This window comes from Phalacrocorax aristotelis, chromosome W, assembly GCF_949628215.1.
Source record: "Phalacrocorax aristotelis chromosome W, bGulAri2.1, whole genome shotgun sequence".
NCBI classification, from domain to species: Eukaryota; Metazoa; Chordata; class Aves; order Suliformes; family Phalacrocoracidae; genus Phalacrocorax; species Phalacrocorax aristotelis.
The window spans coordinates 23,685,739-23,708,177 of record NC_134310.1 but is presented as its reverse complement, the minus strand read 5'-3'; the positions used below and the strand labels follow the sequence as shown (position 1 = coordinate 23,708,177).

General features: G+C 46.6%; 2 long non-coding RNA genes across 2 annotated transcripts in view; one reads left to right on the top strand and one right to left on the bottom strand.

The window, feature by feature from the left end:
- LOC142049894 (uncharacterized) overlaps positions 1–5,990 on the top strand; it is a 316,942-nt gene extending 310,952 nt beyond the window's left edge. The window contains exon 3 of the long non-coding RNA XR_012657852.1: positions 5,665–5,990. This is a non-coding gene — a long non-coding RNA (uncharacterized LOC142049894). The remainder of the gene's footprint in view (positions 1–5,664) is intronic.
- Positions 1–22,439, bottom strand: part of LOC142049895 (uncharacterized) — a 503,625-nt gene that overhangs the window by 75,004 nt on the left and 406,182 nt on the right. The gene's annotated exons all lie outside the window — the stretch shown is intronic.

Genomic DNA, 22,439 nt, shown 5'->3' with positions numbered 1-22,439 from the left:
TTTTGTATCCATCATATTGATGTCTGTGCATCACTGTCCCCAGGGTGGGTAGAGCCCTGTGTCCCGGAGATATGCGGCCCAAGATAAGTTCTCCTGTAGAAGCGTACAGCAACAAGTGGTGACCCCGACGTGATCGGCGGGACGACATGGCAAGTTCGCCGGGGAGAAATGATAGCTTGAGGCACGCAGGGGTGGGACGGGGAGCCGCAGGACAGCGGGCACGCCATGGAATCAGTCATAAAGGTACTGAAGGGATTGGAGAAGGAATTTGGAACTTCGATTTCGAAGGCGCCTACCTCAAAGTGTATCCAATGGATGATCATGCAGGGGCTCATACGGAGTCCTGTGGACATATTTGATAAAGATAATTGGGTGAGAATTAAAAAGGAGTTAGCTGAAAGGACTATGGTGGGAAAACCCCAGTACATACAGCTCTTGGGAAAGATACACCAATTGCTATTGAAAGCTCGGGAGGATCAGGAGACGTGGCGGCAGGTGCGGCTGTGCCTGCATGGTGCCACAGTCAACAATAGCCCAGAAATAGACCCAGGATGGGCAGTGGGGACACAGACAGGGGCAAGCATCGCAGGGGATGGGGAAGAAGCAGGGGGTTCAGACGGAGTAGCCTATCCAGCGACTTAGTCTGAGGCTCCCGAAGAGATGGATCGGGAAGTGGCTGTGTTCCCTGTTGAGCCAACAGGACCTTTGGAACACCCCCCTGCATATCCCTGGGACAATTTGGCACAGGCGCGGGCACTTGCACGCCGGGAGGGGGATGTAGCGGCGGATGCAGCGGGTGCTGGGGGCATGGGAGTGGAAGGATGGAAAGGGCGAGAGGGAGCGGGAGTGACGGAGCAGAAGGAGGAGGATGATCAGCGCCGGCAACGGTGCCGCCCTCTGCCCGACCCTCGAGACTGGCTCCCGGGGCAACCCTTGAGATGGGAGTCGGACGAGGAGGAGGATTGGGGTGCCTGGAGGGGAGGACAGGATGGGTATAGATCAACCTCGAGTAGCAGCGAATCAGAAGTTGGGGGAGAAACCGATGTCCAAATATGGGAAGACGGGGCAGATTGCCTGCAGCGCTCAAAAAAGAGGCATAAGGCAGCAGGGACTCAGAGGATCAATCAGAATGAGAGACGAGAGATTACCAAAAGGGGAGGTCCGAAGCGCTGCAGCTCCGGAGGAGTCCATGGAGGAAGTGCTGCGGCAGCTGCAGCAGGCTATGCATGCACTAGGGGAAGTAACTCGGAGGCAGACAGGACTCTTAACGAAGGGTGCGCCCCAGCGACAGTCAGTCGAGTTACCTAACTGGCGGCTGATAGCCAGAGATTGTAGCCTCGATGGAGTAAGGATAGAGATGCCTGGGATATTCCCTGTCTGAATAGCTCCTGGAGGAGGGGTGGAGTGGACGCCGATAGATGCCAAGCTAGTGCAAAGTTTATCGCGAGAAATTAGGGAAAAGAGGCTAAAGGATGAAGGGGTAGGATTGCTGCTAGACGCTGCGCATGTGTAAGGGAATAGACAGGGATCGGCGACCGGAAGATCACGGGATGTGACGGAAAGATAGACTCCTCCCCATAGGAGTGGCAGGAACAGGAAGCGCAAGAGCTATATAAGCGTGTGACGCAGCTAAATAAACGGACATTTTGTATCCATCATATTGATGTCTGTGCATCACTGTCCCCTGGGTGGGTAGAGCCCTGTGTCCCGGAGATGCGGCCCAAGATAAGTTCTCCCGTAGAAGTGTACAGCAACACGCATGCAGCGCCGTTGACCCCCTCTGATGCTAGGCAGTTGGCGAAAGCGATATTGGCTCCCACAATGTACATACTTTGGAAGGAGGCGATGCACAGTGCCTGCCATGCCCTCGTACAGCAATCAGCGGTGGCTCCTGGCCACCCGCTGAGAGGGACCACTCTTGACCGGCTCACTGGAAAGGGTCAAGGACTGGAAACCCTGCAGTTACAAGCAGCGGCATTGGGGGCAGGGAGCTGCAAGTGGTAACGGAGAGTTCCCGTAGAGCGTATAGCAAAGTGGGCAGGTATGAAAAGAAAGCAGAACCTTGGCAAAAGATACAGCAAGGACTAGCAGAGCCGTTTACAACGTTTTGTGACAGGTTGCAGAAGGCTATCAGAGAATCAGAATTGCCGACGGCGGCCAAGGATGCAGTCCTTATGGATTGACTCCGAAATCAAGCAAATCCGCAAACACAAGATGTCCTCTGCACCCTGGCGGCGGGGGCATCATTGGATCAAACCATCAGGCATGTCTTGCGCCAGGAGGCGTTGAATCAGCATGGCGGTGTGGGAGCGCATATCTGCCAGAACCCTGACTGTGGAAGCGAAGAAAGGATGCTGGTGCAAGCGGCGGGGGTGGGGCCGAGATGTCATTTGTGTGGACAGCTAGGGCACTTTAAAGCTGGGTGCCCACTAGGGGAAAGGGGAGGCCATAATGGAGGAGGAGCATGCCCAGTAGGGAGGTGCTGGGAGTGTGGGAAGCCAGGACACCTGGCAAGAGATTGTCCAGCCACAAAGCCGGGAAACGGCCAAAGGAGGGCAAAGCAAGGGGGAGTCGCGCCTCCTGTGAGTCAAATGGCCCCCATCATGGTGCCAGTGCCAGGAGCTTGGCGCGCCGTAGCAGGTCAAGGGGGAGTGAACCTTCAGGCAGGGGAGCAGAACCAGCAAGATTTGCAGGTTACGGCCCCCGCATGGCCTTGGTCTTAGTCTGTAACAAGAGACCCATGGCAGCGGTGATGATTACCCCGCAAGAGCCAAGTTGCCCGGCACGGATATACCTGGGAATGTTAGTGGATACCGGGGCAGATGTCACAGTGATGCCACTCGAACGGTGGCCACCAACTTGGCCCCTCGCCATGGGAAAACGTATCATAGGGGTGGGAGGAGAACAACAACCAAGGACTAGTACTTGCCCTGTGAAACTCGAAGTCCTGGACGAGGAGGCAGGGAAGCTCCTCACGGCCATAGCGAAAATACTAGTAGCAGATGGGGTAGCAAGCCCTTTGTTGGGGCGAGACGCCCTTGCCCAGATGGGGATTGGGTTGAAAAATTTAGCATAGGGTCCACTGCCTCAGAGGGGCTTCGTCAGCACAAGTTGGTGTGGAAAACCAAACAGCCTGTCTGGGTGGAGCAGTGGCCCCTGACAACAGAGAAAATAGAGGCTGTAAGAGCTATAGTAAAACGAGAGCACGAAGTGGGGCACCTAGAGCCCTCGATGAGCCCATGGAACACCCCTATATTTGCTATAAAAAAGAAAGATAAAAACCAATGGAGGATGCTGCATGACCTTAGAGCAGTAAATCAGCAAATGGAGGACATGGGGCCTCTCCATCCCGGCCTACCAGATCTGAGTGCTGTCCCGAAAGGATGGCAAGTCATTGTTTTAGATATCAAAGACTGCTTCTTCAGTATTCCGCTACATCCAGATGATAGAAAGAGATTTGCCTTTACTCTGCCCGCGGTGAACCGCACAGAACCAGATAGTAGATGGCTGTGGACAGTAGTTCCGCAGGGGATGAAAAACTCTCCAGCAATCTGCCAGAGGTATGTGGCTTCTGCATTGCAGCAAGTCAGATGACAGTATCGGGAGAGAATCCACATGATCCACTACATGGATGATGTCCTCATAACTGCGCCCACCAAGGCGTTATGTGAACAAGTCTTTTCAGACACCCAAAGGGGCGTTGAGGGACAAGGCCTCAAGATAGCTGAGGCAAAGGTACAGCAAGGACCAGTGTGTGGATTTCTGGGTGCTAGAATAGAAGGGGATTGCACACAAGCTCAGCCTATTAAACTTACACCTAAGGTTAAAAATTTACACGACGTACAGAAGCTGGTAGGAGCACTGCAGTGGTTGCGGACATTCGTGCGCGTCACTGGTGAGGAGATGCAACCTTTCTATGTGTTGCTGAAAGGGACCGACCCATGGGAGCCCAGGAATTTAGACACCGAGGCAGTCCAGCAGTTGCAGATGATAGAATGTCGAATGCAAAAGGAAGGAGTATGGCGGTGGGACCCTCAGGAGGAATTAATCGCAGGTTGGATTCTGACCGCCAGTGGAGGACTAGGACTACTGTATCAAATACAGGCTGGGGAAGAAAAACCACTGCGATGGGTATATCAGAAGGTTCCCAAGGATGCATTCTCCACAAAAGTCAAGGTAGCCGGGGGAATGATTTGGCGTCTGCGAAGGGAAAGCAAGGGAATCTTTGGGAAGGAGCCAGATAAGCTGACAGTGCCGTGGAATGGGGAGAAATGGCGGAAGGTGGTAGAGAGTGAAGAGGCTATACAATTGGTGGTATACTCGTACCCAGGAAAAATCATCACAGGCACGATACAGAGGTGGGCCGAGACAGCCAAAGTGGTGGATTTAAGTGTGGATAGTAGAGTTTTGGATACCCCTCACCCAGGACCAACATATTTCACAGACGCTTCCTCGAAGACGAACAGAGCGGCGGTAGTGTGGAAAGAAGAGAATAGTTGGATGCGCCAGACGTATGAGGAGCAGGGTAAAAGTGTGCAGTGGCTAGAAGCGAAAGCGCTAGAGATGGCGTTGCGAAAGGATAGAGATCGACATATAAATGTGTGTATGGACTCCTTATACGTGTATAAATTAGTTACGTCCATGAAACGAGAGGGTGTACCACACACGGAAATTGCCTTGATGCTAGAAGTTGCTTTATCGCAGCGAGGAGCAACTGTGACAGTAATTCACATTCGCAGTCATCAGACGGGGCCTGGACCACTGATTGAGGGGAATCGCATGGCTGATGAGGCAGCCGCGGGAGTCTGGACATTGACAGAGGCGAAGAAACTGCATGAACAACTGCACCTAGGTGCTAAAGCCTTGGCAAAGGAGTGTGGCATCTCAATAAGAGCAGCAAGAGAAGTGGTAGCCACCTGTCCTTACTGTCAGCACTCGCCATTGTGGGAGGCAGGAGTCAACCCTCGAGGACTGGAAGCAAATGCTATCTGGCAGACCGACTTTACTGAATGTCCACAGTTGGCCCCCGGACGGCACCTGGCAATTACAATTGATACATATAGTGGAGTCATCATGGCTACTCAACATCGGAAGCAGACCGCAACGCAGTTGGCTGCGCTTTGGACCACGGTGATGGCGTGGCTTGGAAAGCCCACCGAGATAAAAACAGACAATGGACCATGCTTTCGGGCTAGAAGTACCGAGGAATGGTGTAAAGCTTGGAATATTGTGTTAAAACATGGCATTGCTTACAATAGCACGGGGCAGGCAATAGTTGAACGCGCTCATTGCACCTTGAAAGTAAAGATAATGCAGCTTGGGGAGGGGGAAGGGTATAAGGGAGCTATACCCGTAGCAGCTCAGCAAACTATTTTAATGCGTGCACTATATTCGCTTAATCATTTTATACGCGGGCAAGAGCAAGTTACAGCAGTGGAGAAGCACTTTGGCAAAGCTCAAGCAGGCGAGCGCTATCCGCAGGTACGAGTAAGGTTCCCAGGCAGTGAGCAATGGGAGAGAGGATGGAAACTGAGATGCCTGGGGAGGGGCTACGCCGCGGTTGAGAATGAAGGGCGCATAGAATGGGTGCCTGCAAAGTGTGTGAAAGCAGAACTGTGCAAGGATGTACAATGAATAATCCCTCTCTGAGTTGTCTCTTTGCAGGGTCTGCTGACATGGATCCTCATGCTAGCCGTGCCATTGGGAAAAGAAATGAGCTCCTTGACAAGATCGCAAGCAATATTGCAACGAGAGCGACACTGGGAAAGGGCGGCAAAAGAGAGATATGAACTGGGATTGGATAGTAATAATTGGGGGGATCTTGTTGTGTGTAGTAACCATGGTTACTTGTGGGCTGCCATTGTTATGCTGTGTCATAAGACAAATCAGAGAGCGCCTGCAAGAGTTACATGAATATAGACCTGACCGCAATATGTATCCGCTTACGCAAGTAGCTTTGTAGAACTTTTAGCAGCATGGGGAGGGGGAGATGTAGTGGAATAGACAGGGATCGGTGACCAGAAGATCACGGGATGTGACGGAAAGATAGACTCCTCCCCATAGGAGTGGCAGGAACAGGAAGCGCAAGAGCTATATAAGCGTGTGACGCAGCTAAATAAACGGACATTTTGTATCCATCATATTGATGTCTGTGCATCACTGTCCCCAGGGTGGGTAGAGCCCTGTGTCCCGGAGATATGCGGCCCAAGATAAGTTCTCCCATAGAAGCGTACAGCAACAATTATTAAGCTAAATGTTTAGTTTGAAATATTCAGTACAACTTTACAATTACCGTAAAAATAACGCATCAGGACACACTAAGTCATTGGGAAGACACAGCAGATGGGACAGATACAACTGAAAAGAATTTGGGGAATGAACAATAGTGGAGCATCTCCTAGCTATTAATAACTGATAGATGCTGCTTCTCTCCTGTAACCCTTGCTATACATAACTTAAGGCCTTAATACATGAAGGAAGAGTTGTAGATAATAGGATTGTTGCATTCAAAATAAACATCAACAGAATTTAATATATTACCTATACATTTTCATTTCTATTAGCAAAGGTTATTATCACCTTTAAACATGAAGTATAAACAAGCATCACTAAATGTAGTTTCTCTAGATTACCAATAGAGCTTTGGATTTGACTGAGACATGGTGGCAATCCATTATATTATCAAAAAAGAACCCTTGTTCTCAGAAATAAGCTACATTCTTGTTTAAAAGAATACACTTTTCTAGCAATGCTCTTCTTTTCTAGAGCTGCAATATATCTCATACTGGTTAAACTTTGTCATGGTTTTAGCTGGGATAGAGTTATTTTTCTTCACTCTAGCTGGCATAGTGCTGTGCTTTGAACTTAGCATGAAAAAAATGTTGAGATAGCACACAGATGTTTTGGCTGTTGCTGGGTAGTGCTTGTACTAGTCAAGGACCTTTCTAGCTTACCATGCTCTGCTGGGTGCACAAGGAGCCGGGAGGGGAGGGGGCACAGCTAAGAGAGCAGATTCAAACTGACCAAAGGGATATTCCATATCATGTAATGTCATGCCCAGTATGTTACCTGGGAGGAGCTGGCCGGGGGAGGGAGGGAGCAATCGCGGCTCAGGGCCAGGCAGCGTTGGTGGTGAGCGGCTGTATCGTTTGTGTTTCTGTGGGTTTTTTTCCCTTTTTTTTTCTTCCTTTTCCATTTTATTATATTAACATTATTGTCATTATTATCATAATCATTATTATAATTATTATTTTATTGTAATCATTAAACTGTGCTTATCTCAAGCCACAAGTTCTTTTGCTCTTCCGATTCTCTTCCCCATCCCACAGGGGTGGGGGGGAGTGAGCGAGCGGCTGTGTGGTGTTTAGTTGCCACCTGAGGCTGAACCACGACAACTTGCAAAAGAAAGATGACATTCCACATGTCTGCACATACCAACTTTCTTTCAAATCATTCTATGAAGTGACATTTAGTGGGGCTTGTCTAACACCCTTTTTTCATGAAACTCTTGCTATCCATTAGCAAAAAAATCAGTCTTGGAACTTGTCCATCAAGACTATCTATTTAGCAGTCAAATGGTTCTGCCTTGCTTTTGGACCTATACATTCCTAGCTTCCTCTCACATTTACAGTCCTAACACAACATAATCTCACAGGTTTTCCAGTCATCTGCTAGCTCCAAAACAATGGAAACATTCAAAACCTGCCTGGATGGAGTTCTGTGCACCCTGCTCTAGGTGTGCCTGCTCAAGCAGGGGGGTTGGACAAGATGATCTCCAGAGGGCCCTTCCAACCCCTACCATTCTGTGATTCTGTGAAAATATGTGTTTCTTATTTAATTTATCTTTATGGATAATTCATAAAGAACATTAATTCAACAATGTTTACTAAGCTGTAAAAATTATTTGTATCTTTGAGGGAGGGTTAGCATATGCCAATTATTGTAACATCTTGGATGCCAGCACCACTTAGTAGTAAACAAAGCAATAAAACGCTGCCAGACAAGTAAACAACAAAGTTCTTAATTAGAGACTGCTACTAAATTCTGAGAGCTGTTTTGATTGGCCTGTAAGTTGGAAAACACTTATCTTCCTTTTCCTTCAGTTGTGTGGAAGCATGTAGGACATAACAGATCAAGAACAGCTTTTCAAACCAATCAGGAAAACAGGATGGGTTTTAGAATGGAAGGACGGGTGTATTTTATTGAAGCACACAACAGACTTCTGCCAAGATTTACAAAGGTACCATTATTTTCTCTAGGTGCTCTATTTGTAGCTACAGAAACCAAGGGCTTATCTAGCTCAATGACTATAATGTTATAGAGTATCCCAGATTTCAGAAAATCAGTAAACTAACACTTAAAACTCCTTTCTCCTAATGGAGAATAAAGCCTCTGGGCCACTAAAACAGTATACTGCATTCAACCTTGGATGTTATTTTGGTTTCTTGACCCTTTATTGAGTGGTATAAGGATGAGACTGACACTTCAAAGAAAAAATTGATACTTTGGAGATCTCCACATATAAGCAAAACAGTGGTGGATGCTACCTGGTTAGACCTAGTCCCATACAAGGAATGGAAAGGGAGAGGAAATGTTTTTTCTTGACAACAACAAATTTTAATGGCCATTTACTGAAGTACAGTTTTAAAATAGACAGCATTAGGGAACAAGCACCAGGATTACTGGATTGCAAAGGCTAACATTACCTAACTTTTGTGTAGTTCCTTATGTATAAATACAGATGAAAACTTGGTTTAATGAAGAAACCTAGACCTGTAAACCACTTGGGATAAAATTTACAAAAGACCTAAAATAAAAATTATAGAAATGGCCTGGGAAACCTGATTGAAAAGAAGTCTAAAGATCTAAGAGAGTAAGGTGTCTCTTAAGAACACAACATCTTGGGAAATTCCATGACTAGCAGAATTAGGACCTATGGCATTTCTTATCTTTTTTTCTCCTTGTCTAAAATGTCAGTAGTGAAAAATAGAACATAGCAAGAAGATATGGCAAGATAATTTAACCAACATATAACTAATGCCCTTTTAAAAAGCTATGTTTTTTTTTAAAACAAATAAACTCTGAATATAGACCATGCAATAATGATTATTATGTTAGAAGCAAACAAAGGTAGTTTAAATTTTTGAAGATAACCAGAATATCAGCCTGTTTATCCACTATTAACTCAAAAATTATTTGAGTTGTTGTATTTTCCTGGTTTTGGCTGGGACAGAGTTCTTCCTAGTAGCTGGTATAGTGCTGTGTTTTGGATTTAATATGAGAATAATGTTGATAACACACTGACGTTTAGTTGTTGCTAAGTAGCGCATAAACTAGTCAAGGAAATTTCCAGCTTCCCATGCTCTGCCAGTGCACAAGAAGCCATGAGGGGAGGGGGCACAGCCAAGACAGCTGATCCAAACTGGCCAAAGAGATATTCCATACCATATGACATCATGCTCAGTATATAAACTGTGGGGAGTTGGCCAGGGGGCAGTGATAGGTGATCGGGGAATGGCTGGGTGTAGGTCAGTGGGTGGTGAGCAGTTGCATCAGTTGTTTTTCCTGGGTTGTGTTTCTCTCCCACTTGTTGTATGACTTTCATTTATTATTATTATCATCATCATCATTACTAATCTTTTTATTTCACTTATTAAAATGTTCCTATCTCAGCCCATGAATTTTATTATATTTACTCTTCTGATTCTCTCGCCCACTCCACAGGGGTGGGGGAGTGAGCAAGCAGCTGTGTGGTGCTTGGTTGCAGACTGGGAGTAAACCATGACAGTCCTTTTTGGAGCCCAACATGGGGCATTGAAGGGTTTGAGATACTAACACCTTAACCAGAGCTTATTAAGTGTGCTGGTTTTGGCTGAGAAAGGGTTAATTCTTTTCACTTTAGTGTCTGTAGTAGTCAGGGACACTTCCAGCTTCCCATGCTCTGCCACATGGGCAAGAGGCCGGGAGGGGCGGGGCCACAGCCAAGACAGCTGACCCCAGCTGGCCAATGGGATGTTCATTCCATACCATGTGAAGCTATGACCAGTACATTAACGGGGGCAGTTGGAGTGTGGGTGTTGTTGTAGCATGGGGACTGCTGGTGTTGGGTTGGCAGGTGGAGAGCGGCTATGTCACATGCGGTTTGTTTGGTGGTTCCTTCCCCCTTCCCCCCTCCCCCACCCCACCCTGGGTTTTGTGCCTCTCATTGTTTTCCTTTCCATTGCATTTTTGTTGTTATTGTTTTATTTTAATTACTAAACTGTTCTTACCTCAACCCACGAGCATTACCCTTCTGATTCTTCCCCTGTCCCACCAGTGGGGGAGTGAGCGAGCGACTGTGTGGGGCTGAGTTGCCGGCTAAACCACAACAGTCTTTTTTGGCGCCCAACGTGGGGCTTGAGGGTTTGAGATAATAACAGCTGCTGGTCACAGCACCATGTTCTAGTTTTTGCAGTTCATGTTAAAGATTGGTGTTGGTTTGTTTAGTCTGCTGTGTTCTGCTGTGATTAGTAATGTTTTGCCTAAGAGGTTTGTTATGCAAACACTGCTTTTCAGTTTTATCTGGTATTTGGAGTTTTTGCTGAAACCGTTACTGTACTTTGGATACCACCTTGTTGAGGCAATTAGCAATTATACCTCCTCCTCTGAGAGGTTTTATATGGAGGAAATACAGAATGGTATCTTTGTAACTTTCTCCTATGCTGTCTCCGCCTTTACTGCAACAACCATTTTGTATCTTGAACATCCTTGGGTAGTTAAGATATAATTATTGTTAGTTTTGGGGCATATTGTTTTGGTTTTGACTAAGCCACTTAAGAATATCACCCAGAGATCTGCCCCAAGGCTTGATAGTTACAAGTGGCAGGGCATGTGGGATAGCATGGGCAAATACCTAGGGCGGTGGGCACCCCCAGTGTTTTGGAGTTTCACCCCTGAACAAGTGCAGATTCCTGAAAAAGTAGTAGAATATTTGGAGAAAGTGTGTTGTTACGCTGGGAACTCCAGAGAGACGCAGAGAACTGCAACGTGCTGGGGCCTGGCCCATGCATACCGAGCCCTGCCCAACAGTATTCAGTGCTCCCAAAGGGAAGAGAAGGTCTCTGGATTGAAAGGCACTGTGGCCACTCAAACCCCCATGACAAGTACTGGAGCTGACTCAGAGAATCAACCCATGCCAGTAGCAGTCATCCCTCCACAAAAGAAGAAATCTTGGAAGCGGATGTCGACTCGTTTAGAACGGGATGATGAAAAACCAGGGCCGTCACGAGGGGAGGAGGAAGAGGTCATAAATGAAACAGACACCACCCGATCCCTATCCTTGAGTGAGTTGCGAGATATGCGAAAAGATTTCAGCCGTTGTTCAGGTAAGCACATTGTCACCTGGCTGCACCGATGCTGGGATAATGGGGCCAGTAGCCTGGAATTAGAGGGGGAAAAAAGCAAAACAACTGGGATCCCTTTCAGGGGAAGGGGACACTGACAAAGCAATTGGAAAAAGAACACAAGCTTCTGGAGGCGACTCCTGTCTGGCGTGAAGGAAAGGTATCCCTTCAAAGATGATGTTACATATCGCCCAGGAAACTGGACAACCATGGAGAAAGGCATCCAGTATCTAAGGGAATTAGCTGTGCCTGAGGTGATTTATGGTGACCTGGACGATCAGCAGTTATCCAAAGATCCAGATGAAGCCGAGTGTACACAACCCATGAGGCGGAAGTTTGTACGCAGCGCACCATCCTTGTATGCAAACTCATTGGCAGTAATGTCCTGGACAGGGGACGAGGCACCAACATGGCGGAGGTGATAGATAGACTCCGGGATTATGAAGCAAATATCTCTTCCTCACTAGTCTCTTCTGTGGAGAAACTATCCCGAGAGGTCCAGCAACTCAAAGAAGATATGTCCTACTCCGCACCTATACAGAGTAGTGTTTCAGCTGTGACGAATAAGCGTCCTTTGGCTCAAAGGAGAGGATACACACCACGGGCCACCCTATGGTTCTACCTGTGTGACCACGGAGAGGACATGAGGTCAAGCCTACCTTGCCCCTAGAGGCATGGCTACGTGAGCTGCAAGGAAGAACAATCACTCAGGGCAGTTCTTCCAGGAAAGCTGCTGCTCCAGTTTCCAGTGAGCAGGTCCCCAGACAGAGGAGCAGAAGTGCTGATTTTATTTCTGAGCTTAATAGAGAGACCTTTGATTCACATTTACAGGAAGTGAGTTGTGAATGCCATGGTCAGGACTAGATGGGCCCTGCCTCCAGCCAGGTGGAGGAAAGGGATAACCAGGTTTACTGGACTGTGTGGATCCGATGGCCTGGCACTTCTGACCCACAGGATTATAAAGCTCTAGTGGACACTGGTGCACAGTGCACCTTAATGCCATCAAACTATATAAGGGCAGAACCCATCAGTATTGCTGGAGTGACAGGGGGATCCCAAGAGCTAACTGTATTGGAGGCTGAAGTGAGCCTAACTGGCAATGAGTGGCAAAAGCCACCCCCATTGTGACTGGCCCAGAGGCTCCATGCGTCCTTGGCACTGGTGAGTTTCCTGTGCCCCGCCGTGATTAGTGATGTTTTGCGTATGAGATTTTTTACTAAAACACTGGCCTTGATCTTTAGTTGGTATTTAAGCTTTGTAATGAAGCCATTAGTTTGCTTCAGGTACTATCTCATGGAGACTGTTAACAATTATATTTCTTCCTCTGAGAGGTTTTTTTTATGGAGGAACTGCCATTCGGCACCTTCGCTACCTTCTTCTATGATGTCTCCTCCTTCATTACAATAACTTGTCAGTACCTTGAACATATTTCTTGGGAATATTGTTTTAGTTTTATCTAAGGTTAACAAGCATTTCAAGAATATCATCCAGGGTTCTGCCCCAATGCTGGATAGTTATGATTGGAAGGGTATATGGGACAGTATGGGCAAATGCCTAGGATGGTGGGCACCTCCAGTGTTTTGGAATTTCACCCCTGAACAAGTGCAGAATCCTGAAAAACTAGTAGAATATACGACCAGAGCTGGAGGGCCCCTGCCTCCAGCCAGGTGGAGGAAAGGGTCAACTGGGTTGACTGGACTGTGTGAATTCGATGGCCTGGCACATCAGCCCCACAGGAATATAAGGCTTTATTGGACAATGGTGCACAGTGCACCTTAATGCCATGAAAATATACAGGGCCAGAACCCATCTGTATTGCTGGAGTGAAAGGGGGATCCCAACAACTAAATGTACTGGAGGCCAAAGTGAGTGTAACTCGGTATGTAGTGTAACCATTGCAATGAGTGTCAAAAGCACCCCATTGTGACTGGCCCAGAGGCTCCATGCATCCTTGGCATAGGAGAGAGTAGTTCAAGGACCCAAAAGGGTGCACGTGGGCTTTTGGTATAGCTGCCTTGCAGATGGGGGAAAGTAAAGAGCTGTTCACCTTGCCCAGTCTCTAAGGACCCTTCTGTTGTGGGGTTGCTGAAGGTCAAAGAACAACAGGTGCCGATTGCCACCACAACAGTGCACCGGTGGCAATATCACACCAATCGAGACTCTGTGATTCCCATCCATGAGCTGATTCGTTGACTGGAGACCCAAGGAGTGATCAGCAAGATTTGCTCATCCTTTAACAGTCCCATATGGCCAGTGCAGAAGTCTAATGGAGAGTTCTGCTTGACTAACCTATTGACAAGATGGCCTAGTCTAGTGGATGAGGGAAAGGTTGTGGATGTTGTTTACCTGTACTTTAGTAAAGCCTTTGACACTGTTTCCCACAGCATTCTCCTGGACAAAATGGCTTGGACAGGTGTACTCTACGCTGGGTGAAAATTTGGCTGGATGGCCGAGCCCAGAGGGTTGTGGTGAATGGAGCTAAATACAGTTGGTGGCCGGTCACAAGCAGTGTTCCCCAGGGCTCATTATTTGGGCTAGTTCTGTTTAATATCTTTATCAATGATCTGGATGAGGGGTTCTAGTGCACCCTTAGTAAGTTTGCAGACGATACCAAGTTGGGCAGGAGTGTTGATCTGTTCGAGGGTAGGAAGGCTCTACAGAGGGATCTGGATAGGCTGGATCGATGGGCTGAGGCCAATTGTATGAGATTCAACAAGGCTCAGTGCTGGGTCCTGCACTTGGGTTGCAACAAACCCATTCAACACTACAGGCTTGGGGAAGAGTGGTGGAAAGCTGCCTGGCAGAAAAGGACCTGGGTTTGTTGTTTGACATCTGGCTGAATATGAGCCAGCAGTGTGCCCAGGTGGCCAAGAAGGCCAACAGCATTCTGGCTTGTATCAGGAATAGTGTGGCCAGTAGGGGAGTGATCATGCCCCTGTACTCGGCACTGGTGAGACCGCACCTCAAATACTGTGTTCAGTTTTGTGCCCCTTACTACAAGGAAGATACCAAAATGCATAGGCAGTGGAGGCAGGAATACACATCCTGGGGAGATTATAGGAATATGGTCTGGGAGTGTAGGGAAGGGATCAAGAAAGACAAGGTACAGCTGGAGCTGAACTTGGCTAGGGACATAAGAAATAACAAGGGTTTCTTCAGGTACATAGGGCAACAAAGGAAGATGAAAGAAACTGTACCTGCCATAATGAGCAAAATTGGAGACCTGGCTACAACTGACATGGAGAAGGCTGAGGTACTCAACAACTTTTTTGCCTTGATGTTCATGAGCAAGTGCTCTAGCCACGTCGCCCAATTCACAGAATCCAAAGGCAGGGACTGGGAAAATGAAGTACCACCCACCGTAGGAGATGATCAGGTTTGAGACCATGTAAGGAACCTGAATGTGCATACCTCCATGGGACCTGATGAGATGCATCTGAGGGCCCTGAGGGAACTGGCAGATTAAGTTGCTAAGCCACTATCCATCATGTTTGAAAAGTTGTGGCAGACTGGTGAAGTTCCCAGTGACTGGAAAAGAGGAAACAAACCCCCCATTTTTTAAAAGGAAAAAAGGAAGACCTGGGAAACTACAGGACAGTCAGTGTCACCTCTGTGCCTGGCAAGATCATGGAGCAGATCTTCCTGGAAGCTATGCTAAGGAACATGGAAAACAGAGAGGTGATTGGTGACAGCCAACATGGCTTCGCTAAGGGCAAATCATGCCTGACAAATTTGGTGGCCTTCTACGATGGGGTTACAGAGTTGGTGGATAATGGAAGAACAACTGACATCATCTGCCTGGACTTGTGCAAAGCATTTGATACTGTCCTGCACAACATCCTTGTCTGTAAAATGAAAAGACGTGGATTTGATGGGTGGACCACTCAGTGGATAAGGAATTGGCTGGATGGTTGCACTCAAAGATTTGGGGTCAATGGCTTGATGTCCAGGTGGAGACCAGCAACAAATGGTGTCCCTAGAGGGTCTGTATTGGGACCAGTATTATTTAAAATCTTTGTCAGGGACATGGACAGTGGGATTGAGTGCACCCTCAGCATGTTTGCAGATGACACCAAGCTGAGCGGTGTGGTTGATACTCTAGAGGGAAAGGATGCCATCCAGAGGGACCTTGACAGGCTAGAGAGGTGGGCCCATGCAAACCTCATAAAGTTCAACAAGGCCAGTTGTAAGGTCCTGCACCTGGGTCAGGGCAATCCCAAACATGGATACAGGCTGGGTGATGAGTGGATTGAGAGCAGCCCTGTGGAGAAGGACTTGGGGGTACTGGTGGATGAAAAACTGGACATGAGCCAACAATGTGCATTCACGGCCCAGAAAGCCAATTGCATCCTGGGCTGCATCAAAGGAAGCGTGGCCAGCAGGTTGAGGGAGGTGATTTTTGCCCCTCTACTCCGCTCTAGTGAGACCCCACCTGGAGTACTGTGTTCAGCTCTGGGGTCCCCAGCATAAGAAAGACATCGACCTGCTTGAGTGGGTCCAGAGGAGGGCCATGAAGAACATTAGGGGACTGGAACACCGCTGCTATGAGGACAGGCTGAGAGAGTTGGGGTTTTTTAGCCTGGAGAAGGGAAGGCTCTGGGGAGACGTTATAGCAGCCTTCCAGTACTTAAAGGGGAACTATAGAAAAGATGGGGAGGGACTCTTTATCAGGGAGTGTAGTGATAGGATGAGGGGTAATTATTTTAAACTGAAAGAGGGTAGATTTAGATTAGATATTAGGAAGAAATTACTTACTGTGAGGGTGGTGGGTCACTGGAACAGGTTGCCCAGAGAAGTTGTGGATGCCTGTCGTGGTTCAGCCTCAGTCGGCAACTGAACACCACACAGCCGCTCGCTCACTCCCCCCACTCCTGAGGGATTGGGGAGAGAATCAGAAGAGCAAAAGCAAAAAGAAAACTTGTGGGTTGAGATAAGAACAGTTTAATAATTACAATAACATAACAATAGTAATGATGATTATTATAGTAATAACAATAATAATAACATAATAAAAAGGAAAAGGGAAAAAGGGAAAAAAACAGAAACACAAATGATAGAACTGCTCACCACCTGCTGACTGACGCTGCCAGTCCCCAAGTCGCAATTGCTGTCTCCCTTTAAATCAAAGGAGGAAAAACATAACTTACAGGTAGATATGCTTAACATGTAGGTTAATAAAATTTCATACCACTTGCTAGAAGGCTATTTTAACAAGAAGATGGCAATATGATAAAATTATATGTTAGGTAGCTGATTAAAAAGATATCACCTAGTCATGGGTCTGTAAACAGAAACGTCTTATTCGTATGTCTGCGTGTGTGTGTTTACTTGCTATTAGGGCTGTGGTTTTCTAGGAAGCCTATGGAAACTAAATAATCAGCCAGCTTTTGAAATCATGGGCCAAATACTTTACATGGAAAATCATATTATTGTAGCACAGAGAGTGTAGTTAAAGAAAAACAGTTAAGAACAAAACTCTCCATTTCTCCTGAGGGTTATGCCCTACCAAAGTATATGTTGCTTGCAGAATTACTGTTGCCATGTAAATATAGGACAAATCTATTCAGCATTGAAGGACTCCCTTGATAACAGTGGGAACATTGGGCATAGAATTATATTGAGTATGCTGGCTGAATACCTGTTACAACGAAAATTCCTGAAAATATTTCTCTTATTTATTATTTCTTATTAAAAGCCATACTTGTGTAATCATGTGTGTAAATACCAGTTTCCTCAAGGAAACTGTTAATCTAGAGAAACTCAAATGGAAGAAGGAGGTTCACAGTATGTGGAAAAAGGGACTGGCCACTTGGGAGGAATATAGGAATGTTGTCAGGGTGTGCAGAGATGCAAAAAGGAAGGCCAAGGCCCACCTGGAATTAAATCTGGCAAGGCATGTCAAAGATAACAAGAAGGGCTTCTTTAAATACATCAGCAGTAAAAGGAAGACTGGGGATACAGTGGGCCCACTGTTGAACAAGGAAGGGGCCCTGGCAATGCAGGATGCAGAGAAGGCACAGTTACTGAATGCATTCAGTGCTTGTGTCTTCACTGCTAAGGCTGGCCCTCAGGCATCTCATCCCCCAGAGAAGAAAGGACAAATTGGGACAAAGGAAGACTTACCATCGGTTGAGAAGGATTGGGTCAGAGATCACCTATGCAAACTGGATCCTCACAAATCCATGGGCCCCGATGGGATGTACCCACGAGTGCTGAGGGAGCTGGCGGATGTTCTTGCTGAGCCACTCTCCATTGTTCCAATGCATTATGGATCAGTCCCTGGCAAATAGTAGGGCTGCGTTTCCACCCCTGGGGCAGTCGATTCCAGGTGTACTGGACGCCCCTCCAAGTAAAAGCAAACTGTAGCCTGCACTCTGCTGCCAGAGGGATTGAGAAGAATGCATTGGCAATATCAATTGTGGCATACCACTTGGCTGCCTTTGACTCCAGTTCGTATTGAAGTTCTAGCATGTCTGGCACAGCAGCACTCAACGGTGGAGTGACTTTGTTCAGTCTACTGTTAGCCTCCACTCTCCATTAGATTTCTGCACTGGCCATATGGGACTGTTAAAGGGTGAGTGGGTCTTACTGATCACTCCTTGTCTCTCCAGTCAACGAATGAGCTCATGGAAGGGAATCAGGGAGTCTCAGTTGGTGCGATATTGCTGCTGGTGCACTGTTGTGGTGGCAATCGGCACCTGTTGTTCTTTGACCTTCAGCAACCCCACAACAGAAGGGTTCTTCGAGAGGCCATGCAAGGTAGACAGCTGTTCAGTTTCCTCCGTCTCCAAGGCAGCTATACCAAAATCTCACTTGTACCCTTTTGGGTCCTTGAACTACCCTCTCCTGAGGTAGACTATGCTAAGGATGCACGGAGCCTCTGGGCAAGCCATGATGGTGTGCTTTTGCCACTCATTCTCGGTTAGGCTCATTTCAGCCTCCAATACAGTTAGCTCTTGGGATCCCCCTGTCACTCCAGCAATGCTGATGGGTTCTGCCCCTATATAGTTTGATGGCATTAAGGTGCACTGTGCACCGGTGTCCACTAAACCTTTATACTCCTGTGGGTCGGACGTGCCAGGCCATCGGATCCACACAGTCCAGTAAACCCGGTTATCCCTTTCCTCCACCTGGCTGGAGGCAGGGCCCCTCTATTCCTGATCATAGTATTTGCCTTTCACTTAGTGTAAATACGAATCATCAGTGTCTCTGTTAAGATCAGAAAGGAATCAGTGCTTATGCTCCTCTGTCTGGGAATTGCTTGCTGGAAACTGGAGCAGCAGCGTTCCTGGAGGAACTCCCCTGAGTGATTGTTTTTCCTTGCAGCTAACGTATCCGTGCCTCTAGGGTCGAGGTAGGCTTGCCATCCCACTTCCTCATGCCCTCTCCGTGGTCATGCAGGTAAAACCATAGGGTGTCCCATCGTGTGTATCCTCTTTCTTCAGGAAAGGGACACTTACTCCTAATGGCTGAGATACTGGTCCATACAGGTGGTGAGTAGGACATATCTTCTTTGAATTGCTGGACCTCCTGGGATAGTTTCTCCACAGCCGTGATGAGGGAGGAAGAGAGATTTTTATCATACTCCCAAAGTTTATCACTCTCCTCTGCCACTGCTGGTGCCTCTTCCTCTCTTCAGGACATGCTTGCCAATGAGTTCCCATGCGTCGAAGGTGCACGCCATACAAATTTCTGCCACATGGGTCGTGTGCACTGGGCTTCATCTGGATCTTTGGATGACCATTGATTGTCCAGGTCACTATAAATCACCTCAGGCACAGCTAGTTCCCTCAGGTACTGGATAACTTTCTCCATGGTTGTCCATTTTCCTAGGCAAAGTACAATATCTTTCTTGAAGGGGTACCTTTCTCTCACACCTGACAGGAGTCGCCTCCAGAGGCTGAGGGCTTGTTTGACTTTTCCAATTGCTTTGTCAATGCCCCCTTCCCTAGAAAGGGATCCCAGTTGTTTGGCTTCCTTCCCCTCTAATTGCAGACTGCTGGCCCCGTTATCCCAGCATTGGAGCAGCCAGGTGATAATGTGCTCACCTGAACGACACCCGAAATCTTTTCACATATCTCTCAACTCACTCAAGGATAGGGATCGGGTAGTTTCTGCTTCTTGTATGAGTTCTTCCTCTTCCTCCTCTTCTATTTGTGATGGCCCTGGTTCTTCATCATCTCTTTCTAAATGGGTTGACTTTCTCTTCCAAGATTTCTTCTTGTGTTTAGGGGCAACTGATACTGGCACGGGTTGGTCCTCTGATTTGTCTGCAACACTTGTCACTGGGGTTGGAGTTGCTGCAGTGCCTGTCATGGGGGTTTGGGTAGCCGCAGTGCTTGTTGCTTTCCTTGTCTTTCTCTTTTTAAATCCAGAGGCCTTCTCTTCCCCTTGGGGGCACTGAATAGTGTTAAACAGGGCTCGATAGGCATGGGCCAGTCCGCAGCACATTGCAGTGATTTGTATCTCTCTGGAATTGCCTGGGTGACAACATACTTCCTCCAAATATTCTACTAATTTTTCAGGATTCTGCACTTGTTCAGGAGTGAAGTCCCAAGACTCTGAGGGTGCCCACCGTCTTAGGCATTTGCCCATACTATCCCACATACCCTGCCACGCATAGCTATTGAGCCTTGGGGCTGATCTCTGGATGATATTCTTAAATTGCTTATTAACCTTAGACAGAGCTGAAACCATCTGCCAAAGCAATACCAGCAGATGTATCTTAACTACCCAACTACCTCCATAAAAATCCTTTCACAGGAGGAGGTATAATTGCTAATTGTCTCCATGAGGTGGTAGCGGAAGTACAGTAATGTCTTTCATGCAAGACCCAAATAACCAGTAAAACTCAAGGCCAGTGTTTTAATAACAAATCTCCTAGGCAAAACATCTTTAATCACTGCAGAGCACAGCAAACTACAAAAACCAACAGCAAAAACAGTTTGAATATGAAACTTATTTGATCTTTTATCTCTTGCAATACATACTATTTAAAACAAAATAAATAACTTGAGTTACAAGAGATTTATCCACAGATGTATGGAACTGATAGAGCTTTAGTAATTCTAATCTGTAGTGTAGAACATGAATCTGTGGTTTAAATCTGAATATGCATGAGAGCACTACATTCAAAGCTATCCCGCTTCAGCTTTTTTAAGAAATAAGATGAAGCTTATCCTTTTGATAAGCTGTAGCTACACTAGAGCAACAGAACATGATGCTCTTCCTTTGGTAGATATAACACTCAAAAAAGTGACCCTTTTCCCTGAAGTGGAAAACATGACACACATTATAAACAAATACTACTACAAAAAAGGCATTATAAAATAAGACCTTACAGAACATGCTCTTAAAATACTTTATATGCTTTTCTTCAATTTAGACTTCAGATCTCGTTTTTGCCCCTGTTGTTTATTTTCTTATCCATATCTGAAAACAGTCTGGGATCTTTCAAGCTCAGCTGATGGACTAAGCCCCACTACAGCAGGTATGCCTATTAAGTACACAAAGTGATATTTAACTACTCATTGTGTTTAGTTTACATGACAGTATTTAGATATATACACTGATTTTTACAATGTTGCAATTGATTTATAAATTGAGGTTGATGATTGCTAATAACACTTTCCTGACTCGTTTTGCATTATAACTTCAGCAAACACCATCTTTATGTTATAGGAAAAAAATAAAGAACAGAAAAAAAAACCTCAGTAAAGTAAGTGGCTATTTACATTGGTAAGAGCACCACCAGTAACAGATTATGATGCTTTTTTAAAAGTCAGTTTGCAGGAAGAGTAAGAAAGAGCCTTCACCTAATAAAAATGTCCCAATGTTTATATTTAAATATATGATAACTGCAGCCAAGAAAAAAATTAAAAATAAAAGAAAAATGAGCCAAAGCATTTGCAGTTCAATTAACCAGGATGTATTTGGCTAAACAGCTGGAGAAACTCTTCACATCTCAGGGGCATGTCTTTCCTCATGTCTCCTCTGCTGTAACTTTTCTCTGCCAGCACATAGAAATATGAAGATATCCATACTCCTATGTCATCAATTTGAATGTCATTGCTAAATGATACTCAAAACATCTTGTGGTCCAGTTATTTTCCTTGGGTTTAATAAATCTGATTTATTTTTTATAATATGTCAGTTTCCTGACAGTCATCTTTGCAAGTGTTGTGGTTTAACTGGCAACTCAGACCCACACAGCCGCTTGCTCACTCCCCCACTGGAGGGACAGGGGAGAGAATCAGAAGGGTAACGCTCGTGGGTTGGGATAAGAACAGTTTAATAATGAAAATTAAAAGAAACAACAACAGAAATGCAATGCAAAGGAGAACAACGAGAAGTGCAAAACCCAGGAGGAGGGGGGAAGGAGGGTGGGAAGACAAATGAACCACCAAAAAACCAGCACCTGAAACAGCTGCTCACCACCCACCAAATGAACACTACACCTCCCTGAGCAGCAACTACCCCCATTAATATACTGGTCATGGTATCACATGGTATGGAATGAACATCCTATTGGCCAGTCGTGGCCAGCTGCCCCAGCCGTGGCCCCGCCCCTCCCAGCCTCCCGCCACATGGCAGAGAATGGGAAGCTGAAAAGGTCCCCGACCATCACAGGCACCACAGTGAAGAGAATTAACCCCTTCTCAGCCAAAACCATCACATTCTCCACCCCTTATTCCATACCATTTACGCCATGCCCAGGGCTCATTCCATCCAATACAACCTTACCAACCACCACCCCTCCCCTTCCCATCCTTTGACATAATACACAGACATCATTCCCTTAGTCTATGGACCTTCCCTGTAAAATGTCCATTAAAATGTCCATTGAGTTCACCCAGTCCATGACTCTGGACTCCATCTGTCGTATCTGTCTGCCAGGGTGGGAGAGATTGTGTGTGTGGCGTTGGGTTGCTGCATACCGAGTCAGTCATCGTTAAATCCCTGCTGCACTTTGCTTGTTTCATCAATGTTTATCTTCCATGGGTTGGGAGGCTCGTACTCTGATATCATTGATACAACACAGAGATGACACACAATATT